This window comes from Chrysemys picta, chromosome 7 (genome assembly GCF_011386835.1).
Source record: "Chrysemys picta bellii isolate R12L10 chromosome 7, ASM1138683v2, whole genome shotgun sequence".
Taxonomy (NCBI): Eukaryota; Metazoa; Chordata; order Testudines; family Emydidae; genus Chrysemys; species Chrysemys picta.
Window position 1 is genome coordinate 18,933,445 of NC_088797.1, and position 27,820 is coordinate 18,961,264.

Consider the following 27,820-nt stretch of genomic DNA (forward strand, 5'->3'; position numbering starts at 1 on the left):
TAAGTTGGCTGCGATATGTCGAATTCAGCTACGCTATTCACGTAGCTGAATTCGCGTATCTTAAATCGACTCCCCGCTGTAGTGTAGATGTAGCCTCAGGGAGGTGACAGATCCACACCCCTGAGCAACACAGTTATACTGACGTAACCCCCGGTGTCAACAGCGCTACGTTGGCAGGAGACATTCTCTCGCTGACATAGCTACTGCCGCTTATTGGAAGTGGTTTAATTATGCCGACTGGAGAGCTCTCTCCGGTTGGCATAGAGCGACTAGCCGGGACACCTTACCACGGTGCAGTTGTACCGCTGTAAGGTCTGTAGTGTAGACGTAGCCTTAGATTAATGCTAGGCTCTTTTGAAACTCCCACACTAGTCGTGCCCCCTCCAATACTTAAAACACAACAATACACAATTACAATGAAATGCAGACACCCCCTGACAACCACCCAGGCCATCCTAATCCATTCCCACTCCATTATATCACCAACAACGTATATCCCCCATCTTACCCTTTCCCCAAATCCTTGTGGGAAACAACAAACAAACAGACACTCTGAAGCAAAGAGATTGCAAAGAGTCAGCCAGGTCAGAATCTGACACTTCCCCTTCTGCACAACTTCAAGTGTGTGTGTGTGTGTGTGTGTGTGTGTGTGTGCTTCATTTATCCTTTACATCAGAGAGAGCAATGACACTTTGCAAGCACAGGGAGGCAGCAGTGTCACGGATACGACTTTATATTTTGCAGTAAACACAGTAAAACTTCATCTCTGCCCAATGGTAACTCATTCACCAGTACACTCTGGCTCTGATGATGGGTTTACTGCTGCTTTGCACTGGTGCTAAACTGGCTGATGAAACCAGGTTTATGGTTGCTGTGCATTGCCTGAATGATGCAAGACAGCCAGAACATACCATCGAACCTAGCTCATTTAGTATGCATTATAACTATTAACAGGTTACACGCTAACCATTTCTTCGTGCTTCCGCTTTGGAGCTCAGAAGTTGCTGCACAGTCTGTGTTACATGGTTAGGTCCCTCAACTATCTCTACCCTGTCCAACTCATTGGTCCAAGCCAGTGACTGCTCTACAAAAGGGCCTGTCAGGATGCAGGTGGTGCTTGATTTTCACTCTCGACCTTATTCTTGGCCCTGTTATAGATTCCTAGGTCTATATGCTCCTGAATTCCAGCTGCATGATGCAAGGGGAGCAATTCTGCAGTGAGCCCATGTAAATGGGGAAGAGGGCTAAGTGACATAATTTCCCCTTGGATTATGATATCTGGGGCCAGATTCTCAGATGGAATAAATCAGTGCAACTCTACCTGGCCCATTATTGTTAACCAGACAGTCTCTCTGGGGTGGGGGGAATGGGTTAGACAGACACTATACAGGCCTCCTTCCCTGGAGTTCATCTTGTTGCTGTAATGCGATACACAACTACATTACAGCTGATGCCAATTAATCAAAGGTGAACACAGAACCCATCAATTTGACTTTGTGCAAGTGATTCTCATGCAGCAGTGAATCACTCAGCCTGATCATTGTCTGTTTTCAGCTCAGAGACTTCACTGCCATGAGCATACTTCGCTATTATCTCTTGTTCTAACTACCAGTGCTGGATCACACTTTGGCATGTGTCCGAGGAGAGGGCTGGGGCAGTCGGGGGAAGGGGAGTCACTCAGGGAAGCCAGGCAGGGGTCATTTGGTGAGTATGGGGCCCGTGTATGGAGCTGAGTTGCAGGCAGGTATGTCAGGAATGAGAGGAGGGGGTTGGGATAGTGAAGAGAGGCCTTATCTAAACCAATCTCTGCCCAAAATAGATTCAGGGGCTAGGTAGAGGTTTAGGTCAGTCAATAATCAATAAACAAGCCAACCATTATTAATACCTTACAGTTCTACAGTGATTTTCATCTAAAAGTTCTTTACAAAATTAAATGCAAACTATCCCCTGGGATCCCTTTATTTGCCACTGAAATGCAGCGCGTCTGGGGCTGGATACGGAAGCAGCTGGCCTTAGATTTAATTAGGGATGCTTGAACTGGTTCACGGAACAGACTGCAAAGGACAGACTTGTACGGAGCATTTTCTAATTGTTTCTGAGAGACTTCTGAGTGCGTAGGCTTCACTCTGGCTGTATCTATATGAGCTGAATATTCAGTGTATGTCCCAGAGCACATGGCACCATAGGTGCCAACTTTCCCCGGTGCCGGGGGTGCTCGCGCCCCCCTGCCCCTAGCCCCGCCCCCATTCCAACCCCTTCCCCAAAGTCCCCACCCCCTCCCTGTCCCTACTGGACCCCTTCCCCAAATCCCTGCCCTGGCCCTGCCTCTTCCCTGAGCGTGCTGCGTTCCCCCTCTTCCCCCTTCTCCCCCTCCCTCCCAGCCGCACGAAACAGCTGTTTTGCTGTGCAAGCACTGGGAGCTAGGGGGAAAAAGTGGGCATGCGGCGCGCTCAGGGGAGGAGGCAGAGGCGGAGCAGAGGCGAGCTGGGCAGGAGGGCGGGGAGCTGCCGGTGGGTGCTGAACCCCCACCAATTTTTCCCCGTGGGTGCTCCAGCCCCAGAGCACCCACGGAGTCGGTACCTATGCATGGCACACTGAACAAAACATCAGTGTGCTGAAAGCCCATGTTGCCTGCTCAGTGTACTGCCCGTTTTAACTGAGCATGTGTGGGAAGGTGATGGGCTGGTGGAGTAGGGGGCAGTTTTATGCACAGCCTTTGGCATGTAGAACAGAATGTTGCTGAGGCAGAGAACAGATCAAGCTAAAGAAGTGGTGCTGATACAAGTTAGGCTGCAAAGTTCAGATGTGGATCAAAACTTCTAAGTTTAGCGTGTTCAGATCCAGGACTGTAATTAAATTTAGAATTCTACAGACACTGACGGGTCACTTCACCTTTCTTTGGCTCAGATTTCCCATGTGTCAGCTGCCAATAATAATATTTACCTTTGTAAAACAACATTTAGAGACCCTTGTATGAAAGGTACTAGAGATATGTCAGGTATTACTATAATCGCATGAGAAAGGTTGTGCCCCTGCTATTTCCAGGCTTAGCAGAAGCAAGAAATGTCCAGAATTTTCATGCTAATAAGATTTGTAAGCCAATTTTACAGACCCAGTTTGATCCAGGTTGATTGGAGAAATGCCAAGTTTTAGGGCACTTATCAGAACCAAAGTGAGGTTGAAACTCAGAGGTGACGTCTGCAAGATGATGTAACTTAGATCCCCTAGCACTAATGTAAACCCCCTTTAATCTACTCCCATCAGTTTACCAATAAGAGTGTATCTAAATTAGTGTAGCATCATAGGTTCATAGACTTTAGGGCTAGAAGGAACCATTAGGATCATCAAGCCTGCCTTCCTTCATGACAAGGCCAAATAATCGTACCAAGTAATTTCTGCATCAAGCCACAACTTCTGGCTGAACTAGGTCATATTTTTATAAGGATATCCAATCTTGACTCCCCTCTTATTACACTGGTGTAAACCTTATTGCCTGGAGTAGATCTGCTGAATTCAAGTGTAAAGCCAGTGTAAATGACAGGAGAATCAGGCTCAGCAAATCAAACTCAGACGTAATGTGCAAGGGGTGGTGGTGTAAGTTACACATGGGTTGATGAGTGTGAGTGTCAGTAAATATGACTACAGGAGTTTAGAAGGTGACCAAGTTGGTGCAGCAAACACTTTGAGGGGCCCACAAGAAGGTCCAAGTTACGCTAGCTCAGATTCCCTTAAGACTTGCTCACATTGCCCTCAAGCTTTCTGAGGCTTGCCACTTTAAACTCTAGTGCCACTGAGCTCACCCTGTTAATGCAAAGCAGCTGCATCCTTTGGGGCGTTCTGCTCATTATTTCTTCATGGTAGCTGAATAGCAGCCTCTCTCTTTGCATTGTTTGCACATAGCTCACGGACTGCATAAGTCTGATGTAGTGGAAAATCAAATCTCCTAGTTTTAATATTATAAAAAGATGTTTTCTATTCTAATAGTGATGGGATCTATATATCCCACCCAGGCAGTCAAAGCATCAGGAGATCGTTCAGGACTATAGCAGGAGTAAGATTATATAACTGTGTAATTAGACTGTTTTTAATTATACAGGTGGCCCTTACTTATCAATTTGTGACTCCCAGGCTCTGTAATTAATCTTTCAGAGTGTCACTGCTCATGACACACCATTATCGCGTATTGTTTCAATGAACCTCCTACGAAGTCCATATTTCCCCCCTTCAGATATTTGCATTATGTAAATCTGAAAGTGAATATTATTCTGTATCATCTCTTTGAACCTCCACTCATCTTCTGCAGACAGGAGAGACCCAAACATCTTCCCATGTGCTTTTGAGGAAGGGAAGAAAACTGGAATCCGGAAGAGTGCTTCTGTCGGTCTAGCTAATGTCATTTGGTGCTGGCAGAATAACTTCCTTCTGTCAGTGAAGGCTGCATCTACACTAGGGGTCTATGCTGGCATAGGTTCTGTGGTGTAGACATAGCAATAGGAAGGGCCCTGAGATGCTTACAATCTGACAAGACAAAGGGTGGGAGAGGTAAAGTGACACAGAGTCAAACCTTTCGATAGCTGTATCAGTGACATGGGCCCAGTCTTGCTGTTTGTGCCCCCAAAACTCCCACTGAAGCCAATGAGTGTTGAGGCCATAAGGAATGAAGGTCTGGATCCAAACTCAATGATATATTTGCCTCACAATCCTGCCCTCTCCCCATCCCTGCTGCATAAGCTTTATAGAAGGAGAAGATAAGAAAAAAGAATGGAAACCTAACAAAGTCAGAACTAACACTGCAGAGGGAAACTTGCATGAAGAGATAATTAAAGAAAGATAATAATTAACGTGAGGAAAGTCATTAGCGGAGCTGCAGCAATCAAAAAGAGGGCAGGAAAATGGCTGAAATAATAGAGTATGAGAACAGAGAGAAACAGAAGGAAATTAGAGTGGAAAAAAGCCACACCGATGACAGCAGAGATGGGACAATTTGCTAAATGAGAATCTGAAACTGATTTTGGAACAGCCCAGAGTTAGGAGGAAGGGTTGGGGTTTGGTTAAGGCAGAGATGGAAGTTTGGGCCCAGATATGGGTTTGCCTTTTGAAGTTTCAGGATGACTGGATCTAGGTTTTGGATTCAAGGCTATCTTCAGGTTACACCATAAAGATTCAGTGGGAAAGGTACACACAGAAGGTAGACAGTTACTAATGAAGGGAGCTTGTTGACTGGCAGGGTGTTAACATGGCTGCAGATACTGATGAAGGGGCCATGGGCAAATTCCTGCTTTGTCCAACAGAAGTTGGTCCAATAAAGGTGTGACGTTCTGCAGTCTATATGGTTTTATAAAAATATGGTAATGTGAATATAATGCAACTGGAATATGCTTCATGCAAAAGGTCTCTTGTAAGGTATCATTACAAAGCTTATAATGTACTGAGTGTGTACATCCTATTTGCATAAATGTACCACTCTTGTATCTGGGACTATAAATATGAAATATAACTGAGGGCCTATTGTAATTATGCAAAGTGTGGGCCATTTAATGGTGGTTTGGCATCTTAATGGCTCCCATCAACCAGGACAATTGACTGGGGCTCTGTTTGCAAGCAAGCCTTCCTGTGAGTCAGGCTGGGAGGAATGAAGGCTTGGGGTCTTACAATGACATGTGATCATGTCACATGAACTGGAATCCATCTTTAACCTGGTGCTTTTCCAGTGAGGGGGGGTGGAAACCCAGAGAGAGACAAAGGATTCCCGCCTTATGCAAAAGATATATAAAGGGGTGGAACAGAACAAAGGGAGAGCCATCATGAAGAATCTCCTAGCTACCACCTAAGCTGGAACAAGAGCTGTACCCGGGGAAAGAATTGTGCCCAGGCCTGGAAGGGGTCCAGTCTGAGGAAAAAACTTACTGAAGCATCTCTAAGGGTGAGATTATCTGTATTTAGTTTGATTAGACATAGATGTGTGCATTTTATTTTATTTTGCTTGGTGACTTACTTTGTTCTGTCTGTTACTACTTGGAACCACTTAAATCCTACTTTCTGTATTTAATAAAATCACTTTTTACTTATTAATTAACTCAGAGTATGTATTAATACCTGGGGGAGCAAACAACTGTGCATATCTCTCTATCAGTGTTATAGAGGGCAAACAATTTATGAGTTTACCCTGTATAAGCTTTATACAGGGTAAAACAGATTTATTTGGGTTTAAACCCCATTGGGAGTTGGGCATCTGAGGCCTGGTCTACACTAGGCGTTTATGTCGAAGTTAGCGCCGTTACATCGAATTAACCCTGCACCCGTCCACACTGCGATGCTATTTAGTTCGACATAGAGGTCTCTTTAATTCGACTTCTGTACTCCTCCCCGACGAGGGGAGTAGCGCCAAATTCGACATGGCCATGTCGAATTAGGCTAGGTGTGGATGGAAATCGACGCTAATAGCTCCGGGAGCTATCCCACAGTGCACCACTCTGTTGACGCTCTGGACAGCAGTGCGAGCTCGGATGCTCTGACCAGCCACACAGGAAAAGCCCCGGGAAAATTTGAATTGGAATTCCTTTTCCTGTCTGGCCAGTTTGAATCTCATTTCCTGTCTGGACATCGTGGCGAGCACAGCAACACTGGCAACGATGCAGAGCTCTCCATCAGTGATGGCCGTGCAGTCTGTGAATAGAAAGAGGGCCCCAGCATGGACTGATCGGGAAGTCTTGGATCTCATCGCTGTGTGGGGCGATGAGTCCGTGCTTTCCGAGCTGCGATCCAAAAGACGGAATGCAAAGATCTACGAGAAGATCTCTAAAGACATGGCAGAGAGAGGATACAGCCGGGATGCAACGCAGTGCCGCGTGAAAATCAAGGAGCTGAGACAAGGCTACCAGAAGACCAAAGAGGCAAACGGACGCTCCGGATCCCATCCCCAGACATCCCGTTTCTACGAAGCACTGCATTCCATCCTCGGTGCGGCCGCCACCACTACCCCACCAGTGACCGTGGACTCTGAGGATGGGATAGTGTCCACGGCCGGTTCCTCCGACATGTTAGGGGACGGGGAAGATGAGGAAGGAGATGAGGAGGGCGAGGCAGTCGGCAGCGCTCACAACGCTGATTTCCCCGACAGCCAGGATCTCTTCATCACCCTTACAGAGATCCCCTACGAAGCGTCCCAAGCCGTTACCCCGGACACAGAATCTGGTGAAGGATCAGCCAGTAAGTGTTGTAAACATCTAAACATTTATTTTTAACAAAACAGGAATATTAACAATTACAAGAATGGGTTGTTCATGATTAGTGTGCCCTATGCGCTTAACGGTTTAGTCATGGGCAGTGCAAGTTTTGAAAAAAAATCTAGCAATGGCCGGTTTTCAGTGATTGTCCTGCACAAGCCGCTCTACTGTTTATTCCCTGCTACTGCAGCTACAGTAAAATGTGGTCTATATGTCCGGGGATAGAGCAGTAATCCTCCTGGGATATCTCGATGAAGCTCTCCTGGAGGTAATTTGAAAGCTGTTGCAGGAGGTTCCTGGGGAGAGCGGCCTTATTGGGTCCTCCGAAGTACGACACGTTGCCGCGCCACGAGACTATCATGTACTTGGGAATCATTGCTCTGCACAGCAGGGCGGCATACGGCCCTGGTCTTTGGAGGCTTTCCCGGAGCATTCTCTGTCTGTCGCTCTCAGAGATCCTCATCAGGGTGATGTCGCCCATGGTGACCTGCTTTTAATTAGGTAGGGGAATGTTAGTGTTGGGACTGCTGTCCCGTTCCTTGACAGAACTGTAACCGCTGGTTTGTAGCCACGCTACAGGAGGTGGGAGAGGGGCAGCCGAAAGGGATCGTTCCCGGGGACAGCCGCGAGGGGGTGGGACAGGGGCAGAGTTCCCGCTTGCCGGATTGCTGGCTGCAGGAACTGACATAGCTTTAAATGTGAAATGAGGCCAGTGGTAATATAAAAGTTTTAAACTGCCACAAGTGTACGGCTTACCATGTCTGCCTGCAACATAAATTCCGTTGTGCTGCCCCGCTTCTCAAATGTGCTGTGCAAGACCCCAGGCACTGAATGCGAAGGCCGAAAATTCGACCTTGTGCTGAGTGCGCATGTGATAGGTGCTGTGCATCGTCTTGTTCACAGAGAAAGACTATGTTCTTTGTTCACAACTACATTTATCTTTCTGAGGAATTCACTCCCTTTTTCCCATTTCCACAGCCCCATCTGCGACTGTCTCACAACCTAGCCTGGCATCACACTCCCAGAGGCTAGCGCGGATTAGGCGTAGGAAGAAGAGGACACGGGAGGACATGTTCTCTGAGCTTATGGCCTGTTCCCAAGCCCAGGCAGCACAGCAGACCCAGTGGCGGGAGAACTTGACCCGAATGCACCAAGCCAACATGGATCGGGAGGAGAGGTGGCGGCAGGAAGACCAGCAGGCGACTCAAACGCTGCTTGGACTACTGAGGGAGCAAACGGACACGCTCCGGCGCCTTGTGGATGTTCTGCAGGAACGGAGGCAGGAGGACAGAGCCCCGCTGCAGTCCATCTCTAACCGCCCTCCCCTGCCACCAAGTCCCATACCCACCTCACCCAAAGTGCAAAGAAGGAGAGGCGGCAGAGTCCCTGCTAAGTCTCACTCCACCCCTGCAGAGAGCTCTAGTAGCAGAAGGCTCTCATTTCCCAAAATTTGAAAAGTTCTTTCCTTCCCGCCTGACACAAGCCCCCGTCCAAGTTTCACCTCCCAATGCCATGTGTAGTTGATAATAAAAAATACGTTTCTGTAAACTACTGTTTCAATCATGTTCTTTTGGAGGAGGATGGGAAAGGGGGTTGGTAATCAGACAGGACAGTCACCTTTGGCAGGGTACATAGTCGGGGGCAGGCACAGCAGCAGGGCACATACACAGTGCAGTGATGCAGTGACTAGTTACCCTGGTTAGTCTGGGAGGTTGTTTTCATGTTATGTGGTGGGGGGTGGGTTGCTCTGTGACTTTGTGGCAGGGGAGGGCAGTTACAGATCTTCAGCGGCGGTCCTTAGGCAGGATCACAGAGCCACACAGCAGGGGATCTGTAACCGTCCTCCCCCTGCCACAAAGTCACATAGACCCCCCCATACACACAGTCCCGATCAGGAGAGGTGACAGGCTCCGTTGAAACAACCATCCCACCGCAGCGGAGCCTGTCAATCCTTGAGTTTAGAAGCTGCATTCGCGTCACTACACTACACCCGCTCCGCACCACAGTCTGCGTCCCAGTTTTAAAAAATTCCCGCGAAAACAGTATTAAAGAAAACGGTGTGTTTTAACAAAGTTGAACTATTTTTATTTCGAAACATGTGTTGGAAGGGGGATGAAGGGGGTATGTAACTGGATAGGATAGTCAACATTAACTGGGTAAAGAAACGGGGGCAGGTTTAGCTTCTCAGTACATAAACTTTAAAGTCACAGGTTACCCTGCTCACTCAGGAACTTTGCTTTCAAAGCCTCCCGGATGCACAGCGCTTCCCGCTGGTCTCTTCTAATCGCCCGGCTGTCTGGCTGTGAGTAATCAGCAGCCAGGCTATTTTCCTCAACCTCCCACCCCTCCATAAAGGTCTCCCCCTTGCTCTCACAGAGATTGTGGAGCACACAGCAAGCTGCTATAACAATGGGGATATTGGTTTCGCTGAGATCACAGCGAGTCAGTAAGCTTCTCCATCTCCCCTTGAGACGGCCAAAAGCACACTCCACCACCATTCTGCACTTGCTCAGCCGGTAGTTGAAGAGTTCTTTTTCAGTGTCCAGGGCGCCAGTATAGGGCTTCATGAGCCAGGGCATTAGCGGGTAGGCTGGGTCCCCGAGGATGACTATAGGCATCTCCACATCCCCAACAGTTATTTTGTGGTCCGGGAAGTAAATACCTTGTTGCAGCCGTCTAAACAGACCAGAGTTCCTGAAAACACGAGCGTCATGAACCTTGCCTGGCCATCCCACGTAGATGTTGGTAAAACGTCCCCTGTGGTCCACCAGTGCTTGCAGCACCATGGAAAAGTAGCCCTTTCCTTTAATGTACTGGGTGGCCTGGTGGTCCGGTGCCAGGATAGGGATGTGAGTTCCATCTATGGCCCCACCGCAGTTTGGGAATCCCATCGCTGCGAAGCCATCTATGATCGCCTCCACGTTTCCCAGGGTCACTACCTTTGGCAGCAGTACATCAACGATTGCCTTGGCTACTTGTATCACAGCAACCCCCACGGTAGATTTGCCCACCCCAAACTGGTTCGCGACTTACCGGTAGCTGTCTGGCGTTGCAAGCTTCCAGAGGGCTATGGCCACTCGCTTCTGTACACTCAGTGCAGCTCGCAAGCGGGTGTCACTGCGCTTCAGGGCAGGGGACAGCAACTCACAAAGTTCAAGGAAAGTTCCCTTCCACATGCGAAAGTTTCGCAGCCACTGGGATTCATCCCAGACCTGCAGCACTATGCGGTCCCACCACTCAGTGCTTGTTTCCCGTGCCCAGAATCGCCGTTCCACGGCATCAACATGACCCATTGCCACCGCGATGTCCTCGGCGCTGGGTCCCCTGCTTTCTGACAGGTCCGTGCTACTCTCAGACTTCAGGACATCACCGCGGTGCCGTAGCCTCCTCGCCTGACTTTTCTGCATCTGCCTCAGGGAAACCTGTATGATAAGCTGCGAGGCGTTGAGAGCGGCCACAACTGCAGCGATGGTCGCAGCGTGCTCCATGCTCGCAGTGCTGTGGCGTCCGCGCTGTCAATGACTGGAAAAGTGCGCGAAATGATTTCCCGCCGGCGCTTTCAGGGAGGGAGGGCGGGAGTGATGGACGGATGACGACAGTTACCCAAAAGCACCCTCGTCACATTTTGTTACCCAGAAGGCATTGCCGGCTACACCCAGAATTCCAATGGGCAGAGGGGACTGCGGGAACTGTGGGATAGCTGACCACAGTGCACCGCTTCGAATGTCGACGCTTTCACCGTTAGTGTGGACGCACAAAGTCGAATTACTGTCCTTAGTGTGGACACACACGTTCGACTTTGCAATATCGATTACAAAAATTCGATGCAAGTAAAATCGAACTACTCTCGTAGTGTAGACAAGGCCTGAGTGCTAAAGACAAGCACACTTCTGTGAGCTGTTTTCAGGTAAACCTGCAGCTTTAGGGCAAGTAATTCAGACCCTGGGTCTTCGTTGGAGCAGACCGGAGTGTCTGGCTCAGCAAGACAGGGTGCTGGAGTCCTGAGCTGGCAGGGAAAACAGGAGCAGGGGTAGTCTTGGCACATCAGATGGCAGCTCCCAGGGGGTTTCTGTGATCCAACCTGTCACAAAAAGATATTATCTCACCCACCTTGCCTTGTCCCTATGTATTTACATAATGAGGCTGCAAATGCTGCAGGCTAAAGGTTCCATCCCAAAATTCACCCATTTCATTCAGATCACATAAGAGATCATGGAAATTCAACACATTGCCCGGCTGCAAAACTATTTATTTGAACCAAACTGAAAAGTTTGTTCTATGCTACTTGAGAAGGGAAAGCCAGGGAGGCCTTTTCAATCTACCCTCATCATGGGAGCCAGGTGAAGCTAAAGGACTTTTTCCCCTGTACGAAGCCATCTCGGCTTCTCCCCAGCCTTATGTCTGGCTCAGGAGGACACTGAAGGAAAATCTTGCAGCCCAAACATGGGGGACCATGTGAAGTTGATAATGAATCTCATTATGGATGAAGATTGGGTCCAGAGCACACTGGGTCCCAGCTGAGACCTAAATGAATGTGAGGCGGCTGGCAGCATTCTCACCTCCGCTGCAAATTATTCCCCCAAGTTCTTGATGAACAACAGATGACTGGTAGCTGCCAAGGCATCACTGGAACATGCAGCGGGGGGCAGGAAGGAGAATATTGATCTGGTTACCAGAATTGGGAGCAGCCGGCAGGGTTTGCTTTTGCAAGAAAAGGGGATCAATACCAAAAATGACAGCTTGGCAGGAGTGACTCGGTGGCCCAACCAATGCATCTCCTTGCTGGTAATCAAGACTAAACTCCCCTTTCCCCAGGCTGCATGTGGAGATGAAAGTTTATGGGATGGCTCGAAGGGAGCAAATGGATTTAAATATGTGACTACAGCTTGATCAATTGTGTTTCTCAGAGGCTCAGCATACTCTTGCTTCACCAGGAATACAGGAAGGCAACGTGCACAGCTCAATTACCAGTTCAATTTCCTGCGGCAACCATCTTTATTCAACCAAAAGGTGACAGTATTCCATTGTCGCAGCCGACTGCATAGTGTGGTGTTTGGGGGCCATTACTAGATGGAGAGATCCTGAAATTGCAAAATTTGGGGCTCCTTTTGAAGAAATCAGTGGCTCTTTTGAAATGCCAGCCCTTGACTAGCTAGTCAGTTTGTGGTCTTTATTATGAGATGCTCAGGACCCCCGTGTCCCTACTCGGTTCGTTCCCAATTTGTATGTGGATGAAGAATTCACACACAGATAACAGAAGCAAAATACAAGCCTACATTACCCATAAAAAACAAAATTACTGTGCCTCTTCATTTGCATTGGGGTAGCACCTAGATGCCCCAGCCAAGGTTCCTGGCCCCATTGTGCCAGGCATTGTCCACCCATGTAATTAAAAGACAGTCCCTGCCCCCAAAGTTTACAACGTCTGCATATGATGAGGCACAGCAGCCGACTATAACACACGAGGACAAGGCAACAGCGAAACAATTGTGATTCACAGAATAAGCAGCAGACCCAGCATACCAACTGTCTAGCCAGCAACCCTAAGAAAGTCTCCCTCCCCATCCTCTTTTTTTAAAAACGGAACTTGAAGTTTATCTGATATCTCAGCATTAAAGGCCTGCTCCCAAGAGGTAGGCAGCTGACTTCAGTGCTGTACTTCTCAGGATCAGGCCCTAATGTAACAAAGCCGTTTGCTGCACATTTACCTAGATAGATTTGCATCCGCACCACTGGAACTACAACCTGATCCTTCATTGCATAAAACCTATGGTCCTATTGCCTACCTGGCTGTGTAGCAGGTCCCTAATCTTCCCACTGGGCGAGGGTAGCATTATGCACACAAATGACTCCACGCAAAAGGGAAAGATGCAAGGGACTTTAATACTGACTAGAGCTGGGAAATTCTTTTTTGGCTAATACCAAATCTTCCAAAAAAATTATTTTGGGGTGTCATGAAAACTACTCAGGAGTGCAGACTGAATTGGGGGAATAGTTACAGATGAATTATTTTTTTTTTGGCCATTTCATTTTGAAATGTTTCAAACCAGCGTTTCCAAAGTGAAATGTTGATTCCAATCGACCTTTGGAAAGTTAGTTGTGACCCAAATGAAATTTGGAGCGGGGTGGGAGGTGTCATTTTCTCAAGAAAAACTGAAAATATTCTGTTTTGGTTCAAAAACTAACCACATTTCTGGAGGATTTTTCAGCTTAAAAAAACCACCCAGTTATTCACGCCTCTTTAGGACTGATGCTGTTTCAAGAGGCCAAACTTCCTTTGACCCAAAAGGACTCACTCGCTTAGAACCAGGTATTTGTCCAGCTTTAGCTCAGACACATCGTTTTGTTCCTTTGTTACTTTTGAACATTTTCTCTTCTCTGATGACTAAGCCAGGGCTTGATACTAAATATGACATGTGATAGGCATAGGAGAATAGCTCCTTGCAGACCTCAGAGGAGCACTGGGTGTTGAAACTAGGTCTCTGCGATACGCATCTGAAAGTACTCATGTGAGGACTCATCTCTGTGGTCAGCTTTTGAAACCAGATGGTACCGTGACCCATTCGGATACCCACACATGCAACAAGAGTGACCTTGGGAGAACACATGGGTTTGGTAGGACGTTGTGAAAGTGCAGGGGAATCTGCAGGTTAAGGTTTCATATGCAGTTGAGCAGAGCACAGAGGTAGCTTAGAGACAGCACAGTGATAACGGGCATTGGAGGGTCGTCATCTGCACTTTCCGATGTAGCTGTCACTGCTGTGAGAGGGGGTAGCTGCAGAGAACAAAGGGCTTCCTCTATTTCAGGAGGCGGGGCTCTGAATTGCAAGGGGTGGAACAGCCTGACAGGCTAATGCACGGGTTCTCAAACTAGGGATCAGGACCCCTCAAGGGGTCACGAGGTCATTACCTAATAGTCTTTCCTCTAAGAAGATGCAAATTATTCCTGGACTGAGAATTAAAACTCCTGCAGGCTCAGTGGGGGAGAGCTCAGACTGACTGCAACACAGCAGGGTGCCCCCCCCAACCCCCCATATTGTCCAAAGGTAGGGTTACCATATTTCAACAATCAAAAAAGAGGACGGGAGGAGCCCGGCGCCCTAGCCCCGCCCCTGTCCCTTCCACTCCCTCCCACTTCCTGCCCCCTCAGAACCCCCAACCCTCCCCCCCACTCCTTGTCCCCTGACTGCCCCCCAGGACTCCACCCCCTCCCTAAGCCTCCCTGCCTCTTGTCCCCTGACTGCCCCCTCCTGAGACCTTCCCCACATCCTAACTGGCCCCCTAGGACCCTACCCCCTACCTGTCCCCTGACTGCCCCAACCCTTATCCACACCCCCACCCCCCGACAGCCCCCCCCAGAACTCCTGACCCATCTAAACCCCTCTGCTCCCTGTCCCCTGACTGCCCCCTCCTGGGACCCCTGCTCCTAACTGCCCTCCAGAACCCCACCCCCTACCTAAGCCTCCCTGTTCCTTATCCCCTAACTGCCCCTTCCTAAGACCCCCCCCAACTGCCCCCCAGGACCCTACCTCCTACCTGTACCCTGACTGCCCAAAACCTTATCCACCCTCCCCCAGAAAGCCCGCACCAAACTCCCGACCCCCCCCCGCTCCTTGTCCCCTGACTGCCCCCTCCTGGGACCCCTGCTCCTAACTGCCCTCCAGAACCCCACCCCCTACCTAAGCCTCCCTGTTCCTTATCCCCTAACTGCCCCCTCCTGAGACCCCCCCACCTGTACCCTGACTGCCCAAAACCTTACACCAACCCCCAGACAGCCCCCCCCCGAACTCCCTGACCCATCCAACCCTCCCCCCTGCTCCCTGTCTCTTGACTACCCCCCCCAGAACTTCCCTGCCGCTTCTCTGGCCCCCCGGCCCCCTTACTGTGCTGCAGAGCAGCGCGCTCGACAGCGGGGGAGGGGAGCAGGGTCGGAGCTCCAGACGAACGGCCCCGGCGATCTGTGAATGCAGGGAGGGAGGGGGAGGGAGAGGAGGGGGGTGGTGTCAAGTTTCAGGAGAGAGGAGGGGGGAAGTGCAGGAAGGGCTCTGGCTCTGGCTGTCAGAGCCCTGGCTGGTTTGTAAGCCGCGCGCACGCTCTGCATGGGGGGGGGAGGAGGGGAAGTCCGGACATTGACAAATCCCCCCCGGACGCTATTTTTAACTCGAAAAAGCCGGACATGTCCGGGGGAATCCAGACGAATGGTAACCCTATCCAAAGGTAAAAATGGGGCTCTGGGTGCTCCCATGGTTTTCTAGATAATGTGCAGTAAGGAGATTTTTAAAAATGACATCTCATTTATGTGCTGCAGGCAGTGGTGTTGGTAATATATTTGTATGGACAGATATGCTATAGACTATGGCTAAGATTCTCCAGAAAAATGGGCGTCTAATGTTAGGTTTTTAAGTCCCCACTTAGGCTCCTAAACAAGTGATCTGGTTTTCCATGGACTTCAGGCAAAACTCTCACTGAATAAGGGCTGAGTAAAAAGTGAGCAAGTCAAACCCAGAAGTCATTATTTTTAATCTTTATTCTCTTTCCCTTCACTTCATCATAGCTTCAGCCTCGGGTGTGGGAAGGGGAAGGGGATTTTTATTTTGGAGCTATAAAGTCCTAAAATAATATAGAGAAAGCTGTGACCTTAACAAGAGCAGCAAGAGTAAGTACAGTGGGCTATACGTTTGGTTGGAGATAATTGCTATCTGATTGGATGTTAGTCCATTCTGAACTAGTGAATCGCCACATGATCTTGGGCAAGGCTTGAGTGGCGTCTGTCCATAGAGCAGAAGCCTCATGTACCAGCACGTGCTCTGAGCTGCCTTAGGGGAACTAATTAGCAACACTGGGTAAGTATGTTACAATCATGACTAAAATTCGTGGCTCTACGAGCAATTTTTATATGGGCTAACTCCAAAGAGGTGCTGCGCACCCACTTCTCCCTTTAGCCCAGAGGCTAGTTTCAGCTACACCAGTGCAGACCTGGAGAAATAGCCAGGAGCGGCACCAGGGTTTTTGGCGCCCTAGGCGGGGGTCTTTCCGCGCTCCCGGTCATCGTCGGCAATTCCGCGGCGGGGGGTCCTTCCACGCTCCCGGTCGTCGTCGGCAATTCCGCGGCGGGGGGTCCTTCCACGCTCCCGGTCATCGGCGGCAATTCCGCGGCGGGGGGTCCTTCCACGCTCCCGGTCGTCGTCGGCAATTCTGCGGCCGGGGGTCCTTCCGCGCTCCCGGTCGTCGTCGGCAATTCTGCGGCCGGGGGTCCTTCCGCGCTCCCGGTCGTCGTCGGCAATTCTGCGGCCGGGGGTCCTTCCGCGCTCCCGGTCTTCCGGGCACTTCGACGGCGGGTCCCGGAGCGAGTGAAGGACCCGCCGCAGAATTGACACTGAAGACCCGGAGCGTGGAAGGACCCCTCGCCGCCGAATTGCCGCCCCCCCAAATCCTGGTGCCCTTGGCGACCGCCTAGGTCGCCTAAATGGAAGTGCCGGCCCTGGAAATAGCTCAGCTGACTGCACGACCGAACAGGGCTGTTGGCTGAACATCCTGTGTGGTCTTGATGTTGATTTAACAAGCAGAGTTGTATCAAAATGCTGCAGAGTCGGGTAGAGCCAGTGGGCGTGCCTCTTGGAAGATACAGGAGTGTCCATATTTAGAGGGAGATTTGAGAAGAGCTACTAAAAAATAAAGGCCGCATACTATAATGATCTAGCCAGAAGTACTGGCCAATATTGAAATTACGGTGCCGTGAAAATACATTGCAGTGAACACACACACACGCACATACCCCACTGCTCTTCTCTCTTCTGTACAGAATCAGAATAGCTCAGTTGTTTGTCATATGCCTGATACTTGAAAGAGCAAGGAGTGTGTCTCCTTTAGTTCAAGGGGCTGGGGACTGCTTTTGGCGTAGTGGAATCCTGGCTTCAACCCCACTGTCCCTGCAAGTTTTTGAGTGGCCACAGTGTGTAGGAAAGAGACAACCATGAACTCCTAGCTAGCTCTGGATTTGTAACAAGATATTCTTCATGCCTGAGGGGGCCAGGTAGCCAGAATACCTGATGCAGAGTCAGCATGAACTTGATCAAAATCAGACTCGGTTATTCATCATCCTATAGTTATAGATATCAGTGCTCAGTAGAGGCAGGTAGGAAAATGTTTGATTAGGGGATGCTACACCTTGCCGGTTTTCATCTCCCCATCCCCCCCACAAAAAAGCTAGTAAGGTAAATATGCTGCAAAATTCCTAATTCCCTATAGCTTTGCTTGACAATGACTCATTTTGCATGATGCAGCGATTATATATAGATCCACACACACGCATAGAGTCCAAGAAGATTTAGACTATCATTATTTTCCCAAAGTACTTAACAGTGTGAGGACCTTCTTAGTTTAGTTTAAGATGCTTTATGGAACCAGCAGCTACGTGTACACAAAGAACTGGTGTATTATATAATAGGAATCCATCAACAAAACCTGAGAAACACAGACATGGTGTTTTGTGCCTTTGTTTTAGAAGGTTAACTCCTAAAATGCTCATGCTCCATAAAAGAAGCCTTCTCTCTCATTGATTCAATCAAATGTTGAGAGAACAACATGAACGTCTTTCTTGCTTTCACATTAAGAAGCATCAGGAGCTTTTCTGCTCCCTATGAAGTGTCACTGGATCCGTCCATTAAGGGCTGAAAGGAGACACATTTCCATTCTTTTCGGGGAATAGTTAGGTTCCAGCGTGCAGAAATAATGCATTGTGTACAAACAGGAAGGTATGTTAATTGGGCTCATAATGAGGTAACATTAAAAGCATCTGTTGGTCATGTTCCCCTGAGTGCATTATTCAATCAATCAGAGGGAAGGTGCATTACTGTAACTTCCAAAGTGGAATGGAGAAGTAAGTTAGCAAACAAGCTGTAGTTCTTGCTGTGTACACCAAATGATCCTTGATTATTCTGGGCCTCCCTTTCAGACAAGACTAAACCTGTTGCAGGAGGCTGGAACAATTTTTATAGTGGGGGTTCTGAGAGCCATTGAATCAAACCGTAAACCCTTTATGTAATGGAAACCACTCCAAGCCAGGGGGTGCAGCGGCACCCCTAGTTCCAGCACCTATGACTTGTTGCACCATTTTGTGGCTACCAGTATTTTAGGACTGCAGTGGATTGTGGGCTTAACCAATAGTACTTGGGTGCCCAACTGACTAGCAGGTACAGGAGGTAATTAGACCTCTAACTCCTAATACTTGCACCTATAGTTCATTTTGGGTGCAGAGATGTGCCTGTGAAAATAGAGGCTGGATTGAGGCCCTGCTGAAAATCAAGCTGCTAGGAGTGGATGCCAGCACTGGAATCTATGTACAGCATTGCATAGTGCACTAGGTGCATTATGTAAGGCGTTTGATATTCTAAGCATAGAGTTTAAGGTGTTAGTTTTGACCTACCAAGCCCTAAACTGCACGCCACGCCATGCCACCCACTCTCCTACCCAAGGCATTCTCTCTCTCCTGCTGTACTGCTGCCGCTGCAATCCACAGTGGCATCGAAGCTGGCTCTCCCTCTCTACAAAGGAGAGGGGTGGCTGACAGGACATTCTCCATAAAGTCCCCTCTCCTGTGGAATGCTCCCTCTTTTGGCCCAGAAGAGCTGGAATCAATGGAGCTCTGGGACATGGTGCAAAGCCCATCTCTTTGATCAGTCATTCAAGAAGGACTGAGACTGTTGTGGGTAGGATTGGTGTAGGTCTGATAGGAAATTCCTGCATGGTAGTGAGGAAAATACTAATACTGTTGTGCTTTTGATGTGTTCTTAAAGTAAATAAAATCAGAAAGCAGCAGGTATTGGACACTGCTGTAGGCAGGATACTGGATCTGATGGACCATTGGTCTAAGCTGGTTTTGTAGAGCAAAATATGTGCTGTGGGGTGCCAGGATATCCAGTCGCTTCCGTACAAATTGTTTTGCAATCTCTCTCCCTGCAAGTGTATTTGTATGCCCCATTCTCCTCTCAGCAAGGCCGATGCAAGCACCCAAGTGTGCAGGTGCCAAAGCTATATAAAAACATCAATGCTGGAAGCCAATGTCACTTGCATTGATTAAACTTTGTCATGTAGCTATGGCAAAAAGCAGCAAAGAGAGCAAAGCTTTCCCATTTGTGAGGAATTCAAACTTATCTAAATTAAATGCAGAATCGCTAATAAAACAATAATATTTATTACACACTTCATCACCTCCCCATGGTTAAATATAATTGAGTTACGTTCTGACTAACTGCAACCAGCGTGTTAAGAACACGGCAAAGCTGCCCCTTCTCCCAATGGTTCTGCAAGACACACCAGCCGCCGTTAATTAAATAAACAGTTGGAAACGTCTTTTAATCAGCAAATAACAATCCAGGGCTCTTGTACTTATTAATAAGGAAAAATGCAATTCATTGAAATCCTGGAATTTTTGGGCCAGAGTCTGGTCTCAATGACACCTGGGTAAATGCAGAACAAATCCACTGGGCTGATGCTTCAGTCCTGCTCCTGGCATCCTGTACACCTGTGCAAAGGGCTTGTAACCCTCTCCCATCGACAGTTCTGGGTATTTCACACTGCGGCTCCTTTGTGTCATGTTGCCAGTGGAAAGGGGCTGTAAACACAGCAGAGCTGGTAACTGGGGAATTCCCCAGTGTAACAAGAATCCATAGGGGGTGCAGAGCCTCTGTAGTGCCTTTCTTCCTCACCTCGGTACAAGGAGCATGGCCAGATGAACGGGTGTATGTCTGGGACGCTGCTGCAGTCTGGCTATTTCCCAGAACGACTCCTTGGGGCCACAAGCTGCTGGTCACAAGTTAGAGTAGCAGCTGGAGGCAGGAGGGGAGAAAGAGATGTGTCAGTGTGGCCCCTGGCTGGCCCCAGAATAGAGGGAACACAGAGGAGGAGTAAAACTAGCTTCCCCACCTCTATTCCTACTTTAAGAGCAGATAGTCACCTTTTCCATCTACTTGCAGACAGACTGCATGCCTGCAGCCAGCCTCCATGCCTGCAGCCCGCCTCCTAGGCCCTGCTCAACAAGCCACGTTGGTAATGGGATTCTTCCACAAATTTCTTATACAAGCCCTTTGGCTGCTTTGTTTCCAGTGCCAATCACACTGTTCTCACAGATACCACCCCCTTCCCCGCCCCCCTTCAGAGAGGGGAAGGGTTGTGGTCAGACAGGTAATCGCCAATTCATATTTCAGAAAGTGCCCTTGGCAGGTGGTCTTTAAAAGTCAATGGGCTGGTTGTCGGTCTCCATTGTATCTCCAATGTAGCGCTATTCACAGGTTGACAGTTCTTGGTAGTTTAGTCATCTCAACCCGGACACATCTCTGTGACCCACACCCACCCAGGCCACTCAGCACTTATTCCCCTGCTCCCCAGCACGTGTCTCTGGAAAAAAAGTTAATCCTTTGAGACCAAGCCCTGGTCTACCCTTAATTTAGCATGACACAGCTACCTCGCTCACACCCCTGAGTGCCGAAGTTAAGCCGATCTAACCTCTGGTGTAGACGCAACTAGGTCAACAGAAGAATTCTCTCATCGCCCTAGCTATTGCCGCTCAGGGAAGTGGCTTACCTACGGTGACAGAAAAATCCCTTCCATCGACGTATGAAGTGTCTACACTACGGTGGTACAGCGGCATAGCACATGTAGTGCAGACAAGCCCTAAGTAGATAGCAAAACACAAGTAAGCGGGTGAGCTGAGTCACACATAATTTTCACAATCCAGTCATTTCCAATGTTCTCCACAAATAACTAATCACTGCAGAATCTGACCCTGTGGATTTGGTAGGAGCTGTGCATGTTTACAGGGTGTCTGCATTTTAACCCCTCGCTCTCCAGCTTCATGGCGCTTCAATGTGCCTCCCAAGATGTGACATAATCAGTCCAGAAATTCCCCATCGCGTATACTGCTCAAGGTTACTAATTTGTTATTGTGACCGGGCTCCCAGGGGAGCCACACTGAGGTTACTTAATGAGGGCAAACTGCAAAGACTGGGGCCGACAATCCCCAAAGCTGGTGGTCATTCCAGTACTTAGATCCACCAAGCTAGCCTCAAACAGCTTTTATAATACCTTACTGGTTACCCAGAAGCCAAAACACAGTTCCCTTAAAGCAACCCAGCCTTAGGCCTCCATCCAGACACCCAAGTCAAATATGATGAGGATCACTGAAAATCTTATTCATCATATAAGGAAGTTTTACCAATCCCAAAGGATCGGACACAATTCCTCCCAAATACACGCCTACAGCAGTTCTTATTAACTAAAATTAAATTTATTAAAAAGGAAAAGAGAGAGTATTGTTTAAAAGATCAGTATACATACAGACATGAGTAGAGTTTTGAGATCAGTTTCATAGTAGAGATGGTGAGCTTTGTAGTTGCAAAGAGTTCTTTCAGAATTAGTCCATAGGTTATAATCCAATGTTCATATTCAGGGTGATCCAGGTTGGACTGGAGATCTCAGTTTTGGACTCAAGCTTCCCCTGGGTAAAGCATTAAGCAGATCTGAGATAAAAAGTGATCAGGACCCAAGACACCTTTATACAGTTCCAGGTCTTCTCTTGATAGCACGGAGTCATTAGGCAAACAGTAGGCAATCATGGAGACTTTGAAGTAGACCTATTTCCTAAGCATCATCGGTAATTAGCTATATGGATTGACATAAGGCAATTATCTGTTTTCCACCAATCGCAGGTGATTTGCTATATACTTCAAAGAGAGATGAAGACAGTGATATCACTATAGTTACAGTTCATTTAAATGTTTTGATCTCTGAATTAACAGAATACAGTATAGACAGGAACTGTTTGATTACATTGTTAACCTCTAACAATATATATGTAAACACACAAAAACACAAACATTATCTAATAATATGTCCCTAGAGGTTGAATTTGGGGTATTTATCCTGCAGGATGCTTAACCCTTTCTGGCCATGTGTCAGTTATTTTAATTTTATTATTGCTATTCCAAGATGAAAGAGATTCTTTCGCCATAAGAGATGCCCAAAGGATAAAGATCTCCCAAGCTATGCTTTCCAGACTAATCAGAATACCCTGGCCATGGTCACAGGTCTGCTGTCTGGCCAGACGACAGATCAAAACCACTTTCCACTTCACCTGATTAGTGGAATAAATTAGAAAGGCAGAGAGCTCTTGTTTTCAAATCTTGCAAGGGAAGAAGAGAAACTTAATTTAGAGACATCTTGTACTGTCAGGAGCAGCTAAGTGATCATTGATTTTTTTCCAATGTTAAGGTTTGTGTGTGTCGCTTTAGAAAAAAGGAAACGTTCATTATGTGTGTTCTCTCATTATTGCCAGATCAGATGCAGTGTTTGCGTCAGATGTACTGGGGTGGAACACACCAGACTGAAGAGGCTGGGCCCGAACTCTCAGTCACACTGATGTAAGATAGGAGTCTCTCCACTGAATCCCAGTGTCAAACATGTGTATGTGAGAGGATGATCAGGTGCAGTCATTTTGCAAGTTCCAAGGCAGGAGAATCATGCCCTGTATCTGCTTTCTCGTATGGAAACTTCACTTCTGATCTCTTATTTTGTTGTTCTCAGCTTACAGTGAAGGCCCTTCTGACTGGAACTATCTGGCTGCTCTTTGTGGATGGTAAAAGATAACCATGGTAAGATTTTTGGGGAGACCAGGATCTAATTTTGAGGTCTGCAGAGCAGCTCTCTAAAAATTAGCTCTAAAATGATATATGGGTTGCCATTGTCTCCAGAGACTCTGAAAGTTTGTACTGAAATGCTCAGACACGTTCACTTCCCAAATTATAATGGAAGTAATTAGTTTTTTAAATGAGAGGAAATTACAGATGATTTTTAGTGCGTCTTCCTCTAGAACATAACAGGGCAGGAAGTGTCTCATCGTGTTTCCCCATTCATAATGAACAACTGTATTAACAATGTACTTCCTACATCTTTGCTACCATGTTCATAATTCCCTGAAATTCAGAGTGCACTGAGTGGCAGTGAACACTGTAGGGCAACTGGGATGAGCTACTCTCGCCAGGGACATTTAGCAGCATTACCCTTATAAGTTTCTAGCCAGTCATGCATTTCTGTAGATGTGTCTTTAGTTTGCTTTTTAGAGACAGTGCCCCACTTCCCAACAATCTTAAATTCTGGAGAACTTCAGATCAGAGACCAAGTGCCCTTTCTCTGCATGATGGGACAAAACTACCATCCCAGAGCCAGACACCCCTGGATTTTGGAAGTGTTTCAGAGGTGGAGTTGGGTCAACCTGCTGTGGTTTGGGACCTCTCCCAACTAAAATTGTAAGAAGGTAAAATGGCTGTTTTTAGAGGACAAGCTTTCAAGTGAGCCATTGTGGTCTAGTGAATCAGGCAACTGGGCTAGGAATCAGGCTACCTGTATTCTGTTCTTGGCTCTTCTACTGGGTGATCTCAGGTAACTCACGTCATCTTTCCGTGCCTCAGTTTCCTCATCTGTAAACTAAGGATAATGGCATTTACCTGCCTTTAGAAAGCACCTTGAGTTCTATAGATAAAGATGATTGTAGGAACTCAGCTTATCCTGCCCAGTATCCAATGCTCCATGCCTCAGTTTCAATGGTCCTCCACAGAGTTGTTTGTCATACTGATGTTTTTGACTCTCCAGTACAGGTTTCCTCTTCCAGGCATAACAAAGACCAACCAGCAACAACCACCACCAAAACAAACAAACAAAATGTCTAAGGCACATAGGGTGCAATCATGAATGTACTTATGCGCCTAGGTCCTGTTTTTAGCCACCACTGCGACCCTCGAAACTCCTCTTGGCTTCTGTCTAACCAGGAAGGTGCCGAATGAGTTTAGGTACATTCAAGTTTTTTTCCTCTGGGTGTGCACTCTAAGTGCCCGGGCACCTATCTTCTGCTTGAGCACCGTTGACTCTTGATTGGCGTCCAGACAACTATTTCCCACCTAAGCCACAGAGCGATTCACAAACCAGGAAAGATTAGACCTCTGAGTCCACCTATTGGATTGGGCCCCTCACACAAAACAGCTAGAGGAGGAGCAGGCCCTCCCTTATCATCTTTAGTTTAGTGGATAGGGTCCTCACTCCTAGTTCAAGTCCTCCTTAGGGGGGAAAGGGATTGGAACAGGGATCTACCACAGCCTAGTGGTTAGGTGAGTGCCCTAACCACTAGGCTATAAAGTCATTCTACCTCTCTCGGGCCCAAATAATCTTTAAGTATTCCATTGTTTAATTAAAGTGGAGAGATTGAGGGAGACCCCCATCAGAATATTCCATAGTCTAGTGGTGAGGGCACTCACCTGAGAGGTGGGAGATCCCTGTTCAAATCCTTTCTGTCCTTAGGTGGAGTAGGTGGACTTGAACTGGGGGTCTCTCACATCCTGGTGAGTACCCTCATCACTGGGTTAAAAGGGAGGTCCTCAGCTAGTTTGTTTTAGGTCCTGTATACAATTTAGATGGTTGAGCACCTTCCCCCAGTCTATGGATTGCTAACAGAGATAGGTGCCTCCAGCAGCCTGGACTTAGGTGCCTATCTCTAAGAGGGAGATAGAGCTGAGCACACCCCCCCCCCCTCTGGTCAGCGTCTCCCACAGGCTAACTTCAGCAGTTCCAGTCCCCTCAGCGTGCTGGCTTTGTGGATCAGTCTAAGGTGTCTCTCTCAATCCATTCATTGTATAGGGAGGCTGGGTGCCTAAACTCAGGCTTTGTGGATTGCTCTCTTGTTTCTGTGATTTTCTAGGTGCCTAAAAGTTAGGAACACCTAAGTCCCTTCGTGCATTCCACCCATAGCCTCTCCCATCCTTCCTCAGGCTCAGCAGACCATGAGCTTTCAAGCCCTCTTACTCAAGATTGCAGCTAGTGGGTCTCCACCCTTGTATCGGGCCCAACAAATGTGTAAGGGAGCCCAGTGCCTCCCCCAGATACCAACCCCAAGAAGGCACCAGAACTAGGAGTGCGGGACATGCTGCAGCACCCCCAGGTTTTATGCGGGGCCCCGGCTGCCGGTCCTGTGCCCGCTGCCAGCTGTGGCCCCACCCTCAGCCCTCTTACCCCTGTTCCCCCCCTCCCGGAGACACAGCCCTGCTCTCAGCCCCAGCTCTGGGGGGGGGGGGGGGGGGGAGGGGGCAGACAAGGGCAAAGCAGCTGGCTTTCAGCACTTCCACTATTAAAAGTGTTCCAGCACCACTGCCAAGGAGTCAACTAATGAAAGAGCCACCTGCTCAGACCTTGCCTACCTACTTTGCTGTTTCCTAAGGACTACTTCCTGCCCTGCCCAGGAGGCCCTTTCCTTAGACCTCAGCATTCTCTCTTAACTCCTTCCTAGACTCTTCCCCAGGCTGAAGCGCTTGTGACTCCATTTCCAGACCACCAGTCTAGCTATTGTATAGCCCCCTCCCCACCACAACTCTAGCCTTTCTGACTATACCTGAGCCAAGAGCTTTGCCTTATATAGTCCATGCTTGCAGCCATGTGATCCCCTGTCACTTGACCCTTCAGTCATGTGACCCACTTGAAGGCAAACTCTAGCCTTAAAGGGCTATGGACCTGTAACAAGTGGGCTGCCCATACCTGCACTGGCCTGAGTACAGTCTGTGTTGTTCTTTGAAATGATAGTTTGTATTTAACAAGTCTATTCTTTTTATTCAAGCATTTGTTCTGTGTCTGTACAGTGTCCAGCATCATGAGGGTCTAGTCAGTACCGCAATGCAAATAAATAATAATGTCATAACACAAAAGCCAGAGCCTGCTGTATGCTACACCCTGCCACTTTCTGATCTGCTCCCTGCAGACCAAAGCCCCCACAAGCTGCTGCTTGGTCTGAGAAGCCCCACCCCACCACTTGACTCAACAGTGACAGATGCTCCACACACAACGAATGTGAGAGGAGATGTTGAGGTGGGTATAATTCTACCATTCAACATTCTGAAGTTCTTACAGTGCAACATCCTCATCTTTGCTACAAACATGCTTCTTTGGTCCTAGAGAAATGTTACGCCTTTAAGAGCACTCTATTTTTGGCTAATCCAGTCCTTAGAATTCAAAGCTATTAGAGAGTGGCAGGTGATAATGGAATCTTTTCTTTCAAATTCTGATGTTTCTTGTCATCTTTATCTAATTTCCTCTTCCTTCCCTTTGGAAGCGTGAGTACATTATTGAGAACACAGATCAGAACTTGCTTCAAAATGATTTGTGTATGAAAAGAGCTGCATGCTAATGTACCAGTATCAGTCCAAGTATTCCAGTTGTTTTCACATTAGCAGCATTCATACAAGACAAGAATAGTGATCAGCAACTCTCATTGATATGTCAAAATCACGCTCCTTCTTATTGGGCTCAGGAGCATGGCAAGGGGTTACAGACCCTTTCACCGTGCAGTTGCTAGTCTGAATCCAGCATGGATTGGTAATGATCAACACTCCCCATCTAATGGCTCTTTGGTGGCCTTGGTTAAGTGTGTTAAGTGCTACAGTGGGCAAATGCCCACCTCACAGTGAAGATCCTTGCTATCAATCTTAGCAGAGATATAGCTATTATTATAAAATAGTTAGGACCCTTATTCATATTGAGTAGTACCTTACTCTACAAATGGTCACGTTTATTTCAATGAGCCTATTTGCAGAGTAAGGCACTGCTCAGAGTGAATAATGGAATCAGAACCTGTGTATTCATATGGTGCTTTACAAACATAGATAACACCTATGCTGTGCCTCAAAAAGGACTGTGGAAGAATGAGCATGTCCTTTCACTCAGGTGTGAGGAGGGAAAGCTACTCAGGTTACAGGCTTGTGTGATATTATTATTCATATCTTCCAAATACCTTACAACGTTTCTTTAAGTTCACCTTTAAGGATTTAAGAGGAATGCAACTTTATTACTTCATTCTTTAAAACAAAAGAACCAGACATCAACTGTCTGGTGAACCCAGTGTTCCAGTCAGTATATGTGGAGAATAATTGTTACTCTAGATAAGAGAATGTGACAAGGAAACAGGTGAGATTATTGTTTTTCTGAGTTTAACCTCTTTACTGTAGTCTTTTTCTCTTTTCCTTGTCCCTGACACTTTCTTCTATTGAGGGATCTCACTGGAAAAGAGATTTTACCCAATGTGATACATCAACTCTTTAATAAAAATACTCAGGGCCCAATTTGATCCGTACTGATCTAAGTATCTACCCATTTAGTTCTTATAATGTATGCAGTGGTGTTGTAGCTGTGTTGGTCCCATGATATTAGAGAGACAAGGTTGGTGAGGTAGTAGTTCTCCCACTAGAGAAAGGGACCAAGAGACCTTCTCCGTTGGATCATATTAACTGGAACCATAAACTCCCTGAACATTAACTCTCACGAAATGAGCGTCAATCCATCCTCATCATCATATCCACTCATTATACTCCACACCCGAACATAGCCACTCTATGAACTTCATACCCTCATATCTCAATGCCCGTACTTTGGCCCATCAACCCTTTACCCCCAATCAGGGATATTACAGATTATGTATTCCTTATGCCACCCGATCTTAAACCAAACTTTGCACGTAATCTGTATGTTATTCCCTGATAACCAGAAACTTCTATGCTCAAACTCTG